The sequence below is a fragment of the Ailuropoda melanoleuca genome, chromosome 3 (assembly GCF_002007445.2).
Source record: "Ailuropoda melanoleuca isolate Jingjing chromosome 3, ASM200744v2, whole genome shotgun sequence".
In the NCBI taxonomy this organism is placed as follows: Eukaryota; Metazoa; Chordata; class Mammalia; order Carnivora; family Ursidae; genus Ailuropoda; species Ailuropoda melanoleuca.
In genome coordinates, this window is record NC_048220.1 from 51452466 (window position 1) to 51466710 (window position 14245).

The 14245-nt window shown below is 39.7% G+C and overlaps 1 protein-coding gene across 2 annotated transcripts in view; it reads left to right on the forward strand.

Moving 5' to 3' along the window:
• SV2C (synaptic vesicle glycoprotein 2C) overlaps positions 1–14245 on the forward strand; it is a 213014-nt gene that overhangs the window by 1465 nt on the left and 197304 nt on the right. The window lies entirely within an intron of this gene.

Consider the following 14245-nt stretch of genomic DNA (forward strand, 5'->3'; position numbering starts at 1 on the left):
GGAGGGGTGGGCGGGGATGGGGGCTGGAGGGGAGGCGGCGGAGTCTCGGTCTGGGAGAGCGCGCGTGTGCGTCAAAGTCTCTCGGGTGATGGATGCCCCGCAGCGCTCCCGGCGCGGACAGCGCCCAACGGGCGGGGCGGCGAGGAAAGCCCCGCAGGGCCGGGTCTGCCCGCTGGCCCGCAGCTCCGCAGTGCGCCACAGTGCCGGGAAGGCGCCGCAGCGGCCAGGCGCTCCCCGGGGATCGAAAGATAGGGCGTCTTTTAAGGCGCCGCAACAGGGATGTCCTGATGGCCTCCTCTCTCAATAGACCGCCTTCCTAAATATTTAGTCGATGGATAGCGCGAGAATGTTGTTTCAGTTTGATTCTTAGCCTTAATCCTGGAAGAGCATTTGGCATTCATCTCTAACGCGTTCATTCGTTTTCTGTGGCAAGTTCCGGAAAGCCTCGTGCTCATGGCAAGTTTTCATGTGAAAGCTTCGACGTTGAGGTTCATGAGATTCCGTAGTGTTCCCACATTCCTTCACCGTTCTTCAGTTTTGTTCGGAGGCCTGGCCTCTAAACGGGGCTTGAGAATGGCTTACAGAACAGTGTGCTGCATTCCTCTCTTAAGACATAAAAATGTGTGTGGAAAGCATTCCCTGGGAGAAAATAAAAAGCCCAAACCATGTTTCATTTTATTTTTTATTTTTTAAAAAGACCCCACTTTCTGGAAGCCTCCTGGCAAAGGTTTTTCTGTTGGCTCTGCTGAATGAGTCCAAATCTGCAGTATGTGTGACAAAAGGGTTGAAAGAGGGGAGATGGAGGGGAGGGAGGAAGGATAAAAGGAAGGCAGTCATCAAAGAGCCCAGAGACAAAGAGTCCCTGCTTTCCCAAGCATTATGTTATAATCACCTGGCAAGTGATTTACCCTCTTGGGTTCATCCTCCACATTTGAGAAGTGTGAAAAATAGCTCAGACTAGCTCTTACTACAAAATTGTTTTGAGGACAAAAGATGATGGTCTCAGAGAGCTTTGTGCCTACAAATTCTCTATGAATGGAAAATATGATGAAACACAGTCCCTTTAAGGGAAAAAGAAAACAATTTTATCTTTTAAAAAATTCTGGAGACAGTCACCAGTGCTGTTCCTTTAATGAAATTTAGCCTTCAATGTCAGTGAACACAGACAATAGACTTTTCCTAACAGTCTTATATAAAATCAGATGCCATTAGCTGCTGTCTGGAGAAGGAAAAAATAAAAGCTCTGGATTACATCTGAGTGTTTTTGGTGATGTAGTAGAGAAAGCAGATTTATTTTTCATGACCTGATGACAGTAAAAGTAGCTTCTCTGGTGCAAGCAGCAGACCAGCCTAAGAGCTTTTAGGTAAAAATTCTACTCATTATTAATCCAGTCACATTCCCTAAGTGTGGAAGGTACCTCAGAAAACCGGATGCAGTTTCCACCCTTAAGGCGATAACCACAAAGGGTATCATAATGTGCAGTATATCATGTGACCACAAGTCCCAGAAAATCCATTTCCTATAATTAGGGGTATTATCTCTTACTCTAATGTAAACTTGTTGATGGTACATCTGATTTGTCAAAATGCCTTGCTGAGTACTCACAATGTTGTTATTCATATCATTCATACATAATGAATGGTTAAAGTTAAAATGCCTTTTTTATCCAGTGCGGCTCTACCAAGGAAAAACCTATGATTCACTAGTGCTTCTTGGTTCCATGTTGCTTTGGATTTTGTTTGACCCATGGTTTACAACATGTATATCATTGTCCATTTAACACAAACTCATCATTTATGTCGAGTCTGTCCGTAAACCTGAGAGAGGCAGCCCCCTATCTGTGTGTGGTTTTGGTACAACATTGCTAAATTGTTTTTGTTTTCGCTTTGCTTTTTCCATTCCAGCGCTATTGAGCAACCAGCATAAAACATTGCAGTGAATTGAATTTGGAGCTTCTTTCTTTATTGGACACAGCTGAAATAACAATGAGGGGGTCAAGTTACTGTTTTAATTCTTGCTGGAAATATGTCTCAATGTTGTATAAAGACAGCATTTATTTTTATCACAAACACCTCTTTTAATTAGGGACACTTGGTACTAGTTGCATATCATCATGGCTTCCCCTGTTTGGAAGAATTGAACAAAATGAAGTAAGTGTAGAGGGAGCAGTGGATTGGATGGCTTGGTAGTTTCTCATTCTAATATTGTTTCCCTCTATGCAATACAGAAATATATGATGAGTTGTATTTTATTTTTTAAAAATTTTAATTCCAGTACAATTAATATACTGTGTTATGTTAGTTTCAAGTGTACTATATAGTGATTCAACAATTCTATACATTACTCAGTGCTCATCATGGTAAGTGTACTCTTAATCCCCTTCACCTGTTTCACCCTTCCCCCCACCCACCTGTCTTCTGATAATCACCAGTTTGTTCTGTAAATTCAAGAGTCTGCTTTTTGTTTGTCTCTTCTTTTCTTTGTTTGTTTTGTTTCTTAAATTCCACATATGAGTGAAATCATATAGTGTTTGTCTTTCGCTAACTTATTTAACTTAGCATTATACCCTTTAGATCCATCCATGCTGTCACAAATGGCAAGATTTCATTCTTTTTTATGGTTGATATTCCGTTGTGTGTGTATGTATGTGTGTGTGTATATATATATATATGTATATGTACGCATATATATATCACACCTTCTTTATCCCTTGATAAGTTATGTTTTAAATTTGGACTTTGCTTATAAGTAGAATATAAGAAGTGTTTTTTAGTAACTCATGTTGCAGTTTTACATGGAGCTATGGGCTCTGTTTTTGTAGAATTGATCTATTAGATTTTGTGTTATACCATTATGATTACGGATTAAGACATTTTTAAAAGACCAAATTTGAAAAATAATAATCTCAGTTTACTAATCTCAGTAAAGCAGATATTCAGATGAATATAACATGACAAATTTTATCTTATTTTATTTAAAGATTTTATTTTTAAGTAATTTCTATACCCCACGTGGGCCCCGAACTTACACCCCAAGATCAAGAGTTGCATGCTCTACAGACTGAGCCAGACAGTGCCCCTAACATGACAAATTTTAAAAGCTTTCTGTTGAGCACCCAACACATACTATGGCTGCTATATCATTTCCTATGGACAGGATGTACTGCAAATGATTAAGACTGGGAGGTAAGAACTATATTAATGGATTTTAGTCTTCTCATAGCACTTGGGCCTTCTTACAACTCAAAGCACAGTGAGATTTATGACAGATTAGACCAAGTGTTTTTTCTTGTTATTTGCTACTCTTTGAAAATCCTGTGAATTAGAATCTTAGTGTAGTTGAATAGACCTATGATTCTTAGCAGTCCTGTGTACCATACTTTCCTGGGGAGTTTATTCAAATGGAGATGTATGAGCTTCATCTTAGACATTCTAAATGAGTATTCCATGGATGGGCAAGAAATATCCTGTTTATCAAGCTCTGCCAAGTGGGTTATATGTCATCATTAGGGGTTTACACTTGCAGAAGTACTTGAACTAGTACTTGACAGTGTGGCACCGTGGCAGGGCTCTTTAGGCTGTGTTGTTGTCTCCAATATTTATTGAATCTGTACGTGAAGCTTTCAGAGAAGTCACCTACCAGCTGGCAAGACAGACTTAAAGATGACCAAGTTCTGTGGTAGGAGTCAGAGGTGGAGTGAGTGACATGGGTGGTTGGGAAGAACCCTGTGGAGACAGTTATGTAGATGATATCACAGAAGGAAGTGCGTAGGCAGAAGGAGCAGCATTTATGACAGGTTGCTCTGGTGGCAGGAAGGCTGAAAACCTTAGCATGGCCTTCAAGGCCCTCGATGGCCTGGCCCCTGCTCCCTTCTAGGACTTCATCTTGCTTAACCTCCAAACCTCTCCCATCCTTCAGACATCAGCGCCATCCTGCTCCAGCAAGCTGCCGTACCCTGCCCTGTCGCCTGTTCCACCCTACCTTCACCATATTAACTCCTGATGTTCTTTAGACTTCAGTCATATTCCCTTTCTGGAATAGCTTCCCAACCCTCTCGGGGGTTGGGGGGATTCTTTCTTCTCTCACAGTGTTCTTTTCTTTATAAATAAGGTTGTTGGAGAAAAACAGAATACTCAGTAAATTTGAATTCAGATTAATAAAACATTTCCTAATCTAAGTATGTCTCAAATATTGCGTGGGTTATACTTATATTAAAATATGATTTGTTTTTTTGTTTGAGATTCTTTCATTAATACCTGTCTCTCCTGACTGAACTACAAACTCCAAGAGGCCAAGGACAGAATTAGAGATAGGTTGTTGTTTTGTCTTGCTGTTTATCCCTAGTGTCTAAAACAGTATCTGGAGCATATTAAGAGCTCAGTAAATTTTATCAGATGAATTCATGAGCTGCTTGAGAAAAATGGTATAACCATGGACAAGTTTCTTAATCTCTTAGAGCCTTAATTTCTTTGGCTGTGAAGAGATGATTTTTATATCTACTTTTTAGGACTGTGTGTAAAGGGTAAATGGAAAAAACATGCATAAAGCTCCTAGCATGTTGCCTTGCAGGCACTGTACTGTAAAAGATGTCTTTTCCCTTCAAGCAGTATTTGTTTTGTAACGTGAAGGGCTTCCTTCTTAATGTAGGAAACCCCGCTTCCTTTTTATTATAATGCAATCCTGTAAGTAGTCAAATGTTTCCTAAATATTTACCAAATTCAAGGTACTCTGGAGATTCAGCTATGCAGTTACCAAGGTCCTGGTCGCAAGGAGCACCCACCCGTGGAATGGTAACACTGAGGGCTCTCTTCTCGGGCCACACAGGACGTCATGGTTAGAAAGGCCCTGTGTTTGGTTCATGCTCTGCCATCACCTCTTGAAATTTTTTGAACAAGGGACTCCCCATTTTCCTTTTGTCAGTTATTAGCTAATCCTGGGAACCTATGCACATTTGTATATACACGTACATGTGGATCATTGTAGTCTTTATAATGACCCTGGGCCTCTCACTACTCAGAGAACTTGTGATTTTCCCCTGTTACGTGGTGTGTAATTGAACCAAGATCAGTGACTTTTCCAGTACGCCATGACGGTCTTCACCTGATTCCAACTATCCGGTGTGGTCCAGAACTTTGAGCATCAGAAACTTTTAAAGAACTAGCTTCAGTTCTCCTGTCCTTGGGTCATTTCCATGGACCTTCCCTCCCTGACACTGCTCCCGCAGCTGCTGAGAGAGACTGCAGCTTGAGGTTCTAGGTCTGCCTTTGTAGGAACACCAGGAACACTGGCGATGTATTTTAGACTCTATCCCCTCCAGTATTCAGGTTTTTAAATGTGCGGATCCACACAAGATAAATAGTGATCTTGGGGGGGTTGAAATTGTTCTAAGGGAAATATCTGAGATGCTTGTTCTTTGCTTTGAATTACCTAGCTGAGTCACGCAGCTCAGGAGCCTCTGCGGCTGGGAACAGCCATGCGTTTTTGCCGTGGGTAGAGAAGGTGACCCACTTTGTCATTTCAGTCTCTGACTGTTTGTTTTAAAATATACTCATTGTCATATTACTCTTTAGTAGTGTTAAGGATGCCATTTTTTCTTTTTTTAATTTTTTTGCTTATGTGTGTTTGTGTTGAAAAAGCGACATTCTAATAATTCCACCGGGACATTCTCATGTTTGCCTTCACCCTGGTATTATTTTCAACATGTGACAGCATGCTCCAGTGAGTGCACATTGAACACTTTATGAGCTGTGTTGAACACAAAAATAATTTAAGTATAAAGATTATTATTTTTTGAAGTATCCTGTTAAATCCACAGCCAGGGTTTCCTTTTGGTCACATCAGTGTGAAGGTAGACATACAGACCCACGCTAGCGTCCACAGTCATTTCCCTGGTTCTGTTCCTACCCCAGTTGTGGATTTCCAGTCTGCTGCAAAGATTCTTCACTACTTCTTTGAGCTCTCAGGGATAATTCCTGTGGTCCTTGACTCTCCTTCCCTGCAGCAGCATCCCACAGTGGTGCAGAGCAGGTCTCCCATTGCCCAGAATGCCCTGGTTTCAGTATCATACAACCTCTTGATGCTACCATGTGTTTCTAATGTCCCTGGAGAATTCAGAGGGTGTGTGAATGTATGAGACTGGTGAGAAAGCACTTCAGGTGACACAGCATCCTGCATTCACAATCAATTGTCCCTTCCTACTCCAGCTGCCTGTCCTAAGACCATAAATAATGAGTCTCAGATTGTCTTCTGCTTGCACTGAGCTTTACTGGGAGATTTCTTAGTCCCTCCCTTCCAGTCATGCTCAGAAGTATCAGAATATTAAGATAAATCATGAGAATTTTGCACAGGATGTTCTGTGCATATAATTTGTGGTTGTGAAAAATGGGAAACAATCTAAATGTCCATCAGAGGGTGATCAGATCAATTATGGTATATCTAAATAATGACATACTGCAAGCCATTGAAATGAACCTGTATGTACGAACATGGACATATTTTGAAGGTACGTTATTAGTTAAAAATGCAGCAGTTGATTGACCAGAATATGTCATATGTCTCTATTAAAAAAATGATGTACATTAGAAGTCTGGAAAGACAAAGACCAAACTATTATCTTTGGGGGATAAAATGGAGAGGACCTGACACTTTTCACTTTATATATTTCTGAATTGTAATTAACAGTAATTACATATTACTTTTGTAATTAAGGCATTAGTAAAGTTGGCAAAAATGAATTTCAAGTTGCCCATGTAATGATGTTTCTCAAATATGTCCAGATATTAGTGTTTTAGTGGCTAAAATGCAGTGCCAGTTTTTCCCTTGGATATTTTTTTAGTTCATAGTATAGGAAGGTAATTGAGGTTGTGAGAACATAAATTATTTTGGTGCTCAATAAAGCTGTTTTCATTTTGAATGAAAAAAGGGAACTCACCTATAAACATACAGTACACCGAACACTGAAAGGAACTGCGCCTTGCTGACTTAGGTCGTTAAAGTCAAGGACCTCTCCTCCATCTCCCACCTCTGTTCTCAATAAATCTTACGTGTGCAATGGCTTTCAAAAGCCTGTATTGCTACTCAGAATGTTTTTCTTTTAGGGTCATTTTTCATCCTATGGCTGTGTACTTGATGGGATTGGAGATGGACAATTTTTATCTTCTTTCCATGGGTCTGGAATGTCCTCCCTCCCACCACTTAACCTCCCCAGACTCTCAACATATACCCACTCATGGAAAAGTCTCCTACTTGCCCTTCAAGCCTCAGCTTAAAACTTCATGCCTCTCCATGGCAGAATTTGGGTCCCTTTCTTTGTTTCTCCCAGTCCCCTTGTAGCCATTACCATCATAGTACTGCTCACACTTTATCATTGTGGCCCTCTACATGTTTTCCCACTAGATTCTGAGTCCCTTGAATTTAAGGGAAGAGGCCAAGTTACTGAGATCTTTGTAACTCCAGGTGCTGGACACATAAGGGCTGAACACATTTTAAATATTTATTAAGACTTTTTAATTGAAGTATAATATACAGAGACAAAAGTGTACATATTAAAAGGGTATAGCTGAATTGATTCTCACAAAGTGAACACATCTCTTTAACCAACACCCAGATCATGACAGCAATGATTCCCGGCACTCCAGAAACACCTTGCATGTCCCTTCCAGTCATAATCTCCTTCTGGAGGTGCCTCTGGAGGTGCCTAACACAGTTCTCCCTGTCCTGCTCAGATGCCTATTTTTTCATGCCCAGTCTGGAAAACTGTTTGGCAGAGCCTTATCACTGCTGATGGACATGAGAACGTCATGACTGTGCACAGACAGGATGCTGTCTCCAGATGGCCAGACTCTCAGTCCACAAGATGCCAAAGGCAGAGAAAACAGTCCATAATTTGTTCACTCTTCTGGGTTCCTCCTGTGACCTCATGAGCAATTCTGTCATTTGACCTCCACTTCTCTCAGGTTGGAAAAGTTTCCTTCTTTTTCTGATTTGCTAAAATTTTTAATGAATGTGTATAGAATTTCATCCAATGCTTTGAAGTCTCTGATTCATTACAAAATAATTTTTTTAAAGATTTTATTTATTTATTTGACAGAGAGAGAGACAGCCAGAGAAAGAGGGAACACAAACAGGGGGAGTGGGAGAGGAAGAAGCAGGCTCCCAGCGGAGGAGCCTGATGCGGGGCTTGATCCCCTAACGCCAGGATCATGCCCTGAGCCAAAGGCAGACACTTAACGACTGAGCCACCCAGGCTCCCCCAAAATAATTTTTTTTAATAGGTAAAAGTTCCAGAGTTTCTATTTCTTCTTATGTCAGTTTTGGTAAGCAGTCTTTAAAAAAAAAAAAAAAGAAAGAAAAGAAATTTGTCAATTTTATCCAGGTTGTCAAGTTTATTGCATAGTTACTTAAGATCACTGGTTTGTTTTTATTTTGTGAACTCCTGTGATTCTTGTGTCTAATTGTATTTCTTCATTGCTTTCTATGCTTAGTCAATTATTTGTATAGGTTCTAGAAACTTCAGATTCATGTGGCATTATCTTTAGATCATTAAAAATGTATATGAATTATTTAAAATGCATTCCTAGCTCATTGGAGCGTGGAATCATTGCTTGTGGTTATTTGCAAATATTTAAACCTGTTCTTTCTTTTATTTACCATTGAATCAGACCTCAGAATATCAGAACATTAGTAACTAGATAGAATGACAGATACATTTAATTAGTTTTACAAATATCTATATGATAGAAGCCAGGTTTATAGAAGATTTCAATTAGTTTGAAAGCAAAGGTGTTGATAAAAATGAAATACTCATGGGCTACTGTTTGTTTAATGTGTATGTGTTAATAATCTGAAGAGATAAATGAACCATGATTTGAATTTTGATGACAAGGGTTTTATTTGGTGAAAACCATGAATGATCAATTCTTACTGCCTCTCTACTTGCCTTTACATGGATCTACCAGACTGTGGCAGACTTTGTAGATTCCATCCTCTAAGGCGACTGCGGGGTAGCAAGCTCATGAAATTCACGTTAGCATGATTTGTTGGAGGGCTCTTCCATATCCCAGCAACTCATATAGCTAGTGACTCAGTGTTGCATGTTTTTTATAGTGCTGCTTAACTTCTACCTTTTCCCTGGATCCCACCCATTCCTTGTTTTTCCTAATATCCAACCATTCCCTGTCCAACATCATGAATTTCTTTTTTTTAATTTAAATTCAATTAGCCAAGGTATAGTACATCATTAGTTTTTGATATAATGTTCAATGAATTTCTTATTGATTTTTCTATCCCTCCTTTAACCACTTGCCTCACTTATGCTGGGGAAAAAAAAGGAAATCTCATTTGATACATCAGACATTTATTGCTACATCATGGTGCCTAACTGGCTACTCCAAAAGTTAGCAACCTTAAACAATTTCTTTTTGCTTACGCATCTGTGGATTGGTAGGCTAATTTACATTGAGCTTTGCTAGGTTTTCTTCAAATTAAGGTTAGGTTCAGATCTTTAATCCTACTTAGAATAATTGGCTACCCAGTTCATATTTTTTGCATGGGGATGACAGAAGTACAGGAAAGATGACTGGAAACATGTGATGCCTCTTAAGCCTAGGCTCAGAATCTGTGCATGTCAACATCAGCCCATGCTCCACTGATCAAAGACATAATGCATAGGGCAGTTCCACAGAAGAAAGCATTGTCTTAACACACTGCACAACTTTCCCATGTCCCACCAGACATCCATTTAAGTGAAAATTTCATTTCTTTTTCTATTTATAATAATTTTTTATTATGCTATGTTAGTTACCATACAGTATATCCCTAGTTTTTGATGTAATGTTCCATGATTCATTACTTGCATATAACACCCAGTGTACCATGCAATATGTGCCCTCCTTAATACCCATCACTGGCCTATCCCAATCCCCCACCCCCCTTCTCCTCTGAAGCCCTCAGTTTGTTTCCGAGTCCATAGTCTCTCATGGTTCATTCCCCCTTCTGTTTACCCCCCCTTCATTCGAAAATTTCATTTCTAATAATTCAAGTCTAGAACTTTTTCTGTTAAGTACAAGGATTTTTTGTGTAGTTTATATATATTTTTTCCTTGGGGGAAACTACTTATAAATCAATCAAGGGAAGACTATACTTTGTTTTATTTAAAATTTTACCAAGAGTTGCTCACCAGCGGTAACACACACTAATTGTGATATGTAAGTTGCTAATAAGCACACCTCTATTTGTCTCCATGGGTGTTTGTTATATTCATGATGATTATACACCTAGAAGCAAGCATTTCATGTCTTCATTTTGTATTCTAGAGTTGTTACACCAGAAAATTTACATATTTAAAAATGTATTTTATTATTTTTTTCTATTTCTCCTTGACACTATTTGGGCATTGGGTAGTTATTTTAAGTGTATGTGTTCAGGTGGGTTATTTTATCTATGAAAATTATTTAATAAGGCATTGCAAAATATATGTTGTTGGATTGCTTTTAATTCTGTACATTTTAGTACCACATGTAGTAACCCGATTTATATTTGGGGATGAGAAGGGCAAATTGTAACACAGGGAGAGCTCTTCCATTTTGGCATTGTCTCTGAAGGGAGCACGCTCTTTCTGTGAAGATTGCCACATTACTCTCTCTCTAGCAGTAGCTGTCAAGGGGGTAGTGTAGAAGCTGAACTTGCTTACAGAAATGCTGTGTCTGTAGAAAATATACAAGCCTTTATCATAATTCTACTTCCAAGGCTCACCCACAACACAAGTAGTGTGGAGACTTGTGCTGTGAAGGCATGAGTTTTTACTGTGCTGCCTTAATCTTGATTAGTGATAGCTAAGCACAGGGGAAACTTAGAGGAGTGAAGAAACAGACATTTTCAAAGATGGCTGCTCTAACAACTGGGGGAGATGCCCAGTAGGAGTCTGGTGGTTTCTTCTAACCCTGCTTTTCAAATAACAATTTCTTGTTATTGTCTGAGGTCACTGCTAGACAATGTTTCCTATGGGATTCCCCTGCCCATCTTCTGTGTATGAGGGTGGGAGCCATCTGATTTGCTTCCAGAAGAGACTGAAAAAACAGGGAATGAAAGGTTGGTGCCCTGTCTTGGTCTGTAGTTCAAGGATAAGATTATTTTTCTTATCAACAGAAACTGGTGTAAGGGTAATTCAAAAGGGAGACATTGAAGGAGTGACCCAGAACTGAATATTATATCCAGTTTGTGTGCCTTTTAATCCAAAGTTGGAGTGTTGATAATGGCATCACTCTCTTTATCTATGGTGTGCAGTGGGCATTGTTATTGGGGCAGAGCTCCAAACATTCATTACCGTGAACCTGAATATGTGATGATTGTACCTGCCTTTTGGGATACCGATGTGTGTGCACAAGAAGGCTTGATTATATTCAAAGGCAGTGAATAAAAAAAAAAATCCAGACCCGTAAAGATTAATATCCACTTCCCAGCAAGCCTGAGGAGCAAAGCCAGTGATTAATATAATTGAATGTCAGACAGGAATACAGGCCATCTTCTCCTTCCAGCTTTATTAACATCAGGCGTATCATATGATTCTTCTTTAAGGGTGACACCAATGAAGCCTAGTGGCTGTGGAAGATTTGGAGTCATTTGAGCTCTGCCTAAATTATACACTGACAAGACCTGAGCCAAAGTTAAAGGGATATTTTGCAATAGGCAATTAATTCATTTACTCCCAACTTTTTGACATTATGCACACCCTTATTATCACCATATTACACAGTTGTTATGTTGACGACCACATCAGACATTTGAACATCATATTGCATTTAATAAAGATCCTAAAAAATAAAAAAAAATTAAGCTCCTAAATGAGATGGAAAATAAGAGTTCATGCGATGTCCAATTGTTGGCTTAGAAATTTTTTTCACTCAGTAAATGATTTTGAAAGAGGGTAAAGCAAAATTTAAAAAATTATATGATGAACTATCTTTGCCTAAAATTAAAGTGCAATAAAGTGTGACCCTGAGCTCTTGGGGCTCCCAGTGATACTTTTGAAGTTTCTTCTGTACCTCCTCCTGGCCATATTAGTGCTTTCCTTTGCTGGTATGTATGTGTTTGCTGGGGTACTCTGTGTGCGTGTGGGTGTGTGTGTGTGTCTTGTCTTCATTTCCTCTGCTGGTAGTGATGTGTTGTGACATCTTCCCTCAGGAAACCATGAAAATGTTAAGTGCTTCTCAGGGTCCTCTGATCGCATTGTGCTTTTCTGCTTAGAGAGGTTTCCTTCTTCCCTTGAAGGATAACTAACCATTGATTTTTTTGGTCTGGCTGACATATGACAACACAAAACTCTTTCATAACAGTTTTCACTGTCCCTGACTGACAGTATTGGGAATCAGGATGCCTAGCTTCTCAGTGTAACAGCTTCTCAGGTGAGCCAATGCACGTGTCCTCAGCCTGAAGTCCCTTTGGGTTTATAGTCATGAGGGTTCAGCTCACCTGATAGTCATGGTGAAGGGATTTGATGGTCGCATCTGATCAGATCAGATTTTCCTACTTTTCACCAAGCTGAATTTTTCATTCAAAATTCCAGACTTAATTCTAAGGACTAGTGTGTGTCTGCGTCTGTATATTCCTTAAGCTAATCACTTTCTTAGGTCTCAGAAGAGATGAAATTAGGAGTTGATGGTCAGATGTGAATTTTCACTCTTAGTTGAATTTTGTAAGTGTGCCAAAAGCCTCTACATGTACAGCCCTGTCAGCAAAATGGCCAGAATATTTTATTTGTAAAATGATCAGAGAATATTTATAATGTCGATGGACTATAAAATTAGCAAGTATTTATTAACTTTGTTAAATATTAGGATTATAAAAAACAGAGGAACTTTAGATGAATCATGGCCTGTATTACTTAGTCCTGACTTGTGTAAAGCCACCTTTTAACTCAGCTGAGGTTCAAGGTATTTTTACTTATTTGTTTATTAGCTCAAAAGCTACAGGTATATTAAATGAAAAAAAAAATACGGGGGCGCCTGGGTGGCACAGCGGTTAAGCGTCTGCCTTCGGCTCAGGGCGTGATCCCGGCGTTATGGGATCGAGCCCCACANTAAAGCCACCTTTTAACTCAGCTGAGGTTCAAGGTATTTTTACTTATTTGTTTATTAGCTCAAAAGCTACAGGTATATTAAATGAAAAAAAAAAATACAGCTTCACAGTATGTGGTGAAAACTAGCATCCAAACTATAGTTAATCCAATATAGCACCAGTTATTGCCCTAANACGGCTTCACAGTATGTGGTGAAAACTAGCATCCAAACTATAGTTAATCCAATATAGCACCAGTTATTGCCCTAAATGGACACTTATTCCTATGAGCATATGAGGCACCAGAGTCTTAAGGATTTAAAGGTTCAATGCACAAGATGGTGCCTACCTTTCCTTTTCTTCTTAACAGGACACAGGAGAAAATAGACTTGAGTAGATAACTGAAATATTTTTTAAAACGAAATCAAAATTTCAATTCCATTTCAGTTAACAAATATTCATCTCCTTTGTGCAAGGGGTGTGCTATGTTCATTGGGAAAAATGAACTGGGTAAGATTCAGCCTGTGATCTCAAGCACACAGACCTGTGAGGGAGGGCTCAGGTGTGTTATATATAAATATTGTCCAACAAAGAGTGGGCATTCAGTATAAGCAGTCTGAAACTCTGCAGTGGTTTGAAGGTGGCATTGGGACATTTGCTTAAGGGCTTCTTAATCCCAGCACTATTGACATTTGGGCCAGATAATTCTTTGTTGTAGGGGGCTGTGCTGTGCATTGTAGGATAGTTAACAGAATTTCTGTCTGATACCCACTAGATGCCAGTAGTGTTTTCCCCTCTAGTCATCACATCCAAAAATGTCTCCAAATGTTGCCAAATGCCCCCAGGGTAGTAGAGAGTGTGCAAGATCGCCCCCAGCTGAGAACCACTGACCTAAAGTATAAAGAGAAACTTCAAAAAGCAGTCACTTTTGAGGTGAACCTTAAAGGGCAGATGGGATTGTTTTCAGGTAGGGAGGGAGATGCAGGGTATTTGAGGCAGAGCTGGAGCATACTGGGGCAGCTGGGAGAAGTGGAAGTTATCCTATTGATGGGGTGAGAAATGGTGTAAGTGCTGGAACTTGGCAGTGGTGGGAGATTGAGCTACTGCAGTGGATGGGAATCCTTGAAGGTCAGGTGCAGCAGTTTGGGCTCAGTTTGAGCAGGGAAATGAATTTGAAAGCAAGTGTGCAAT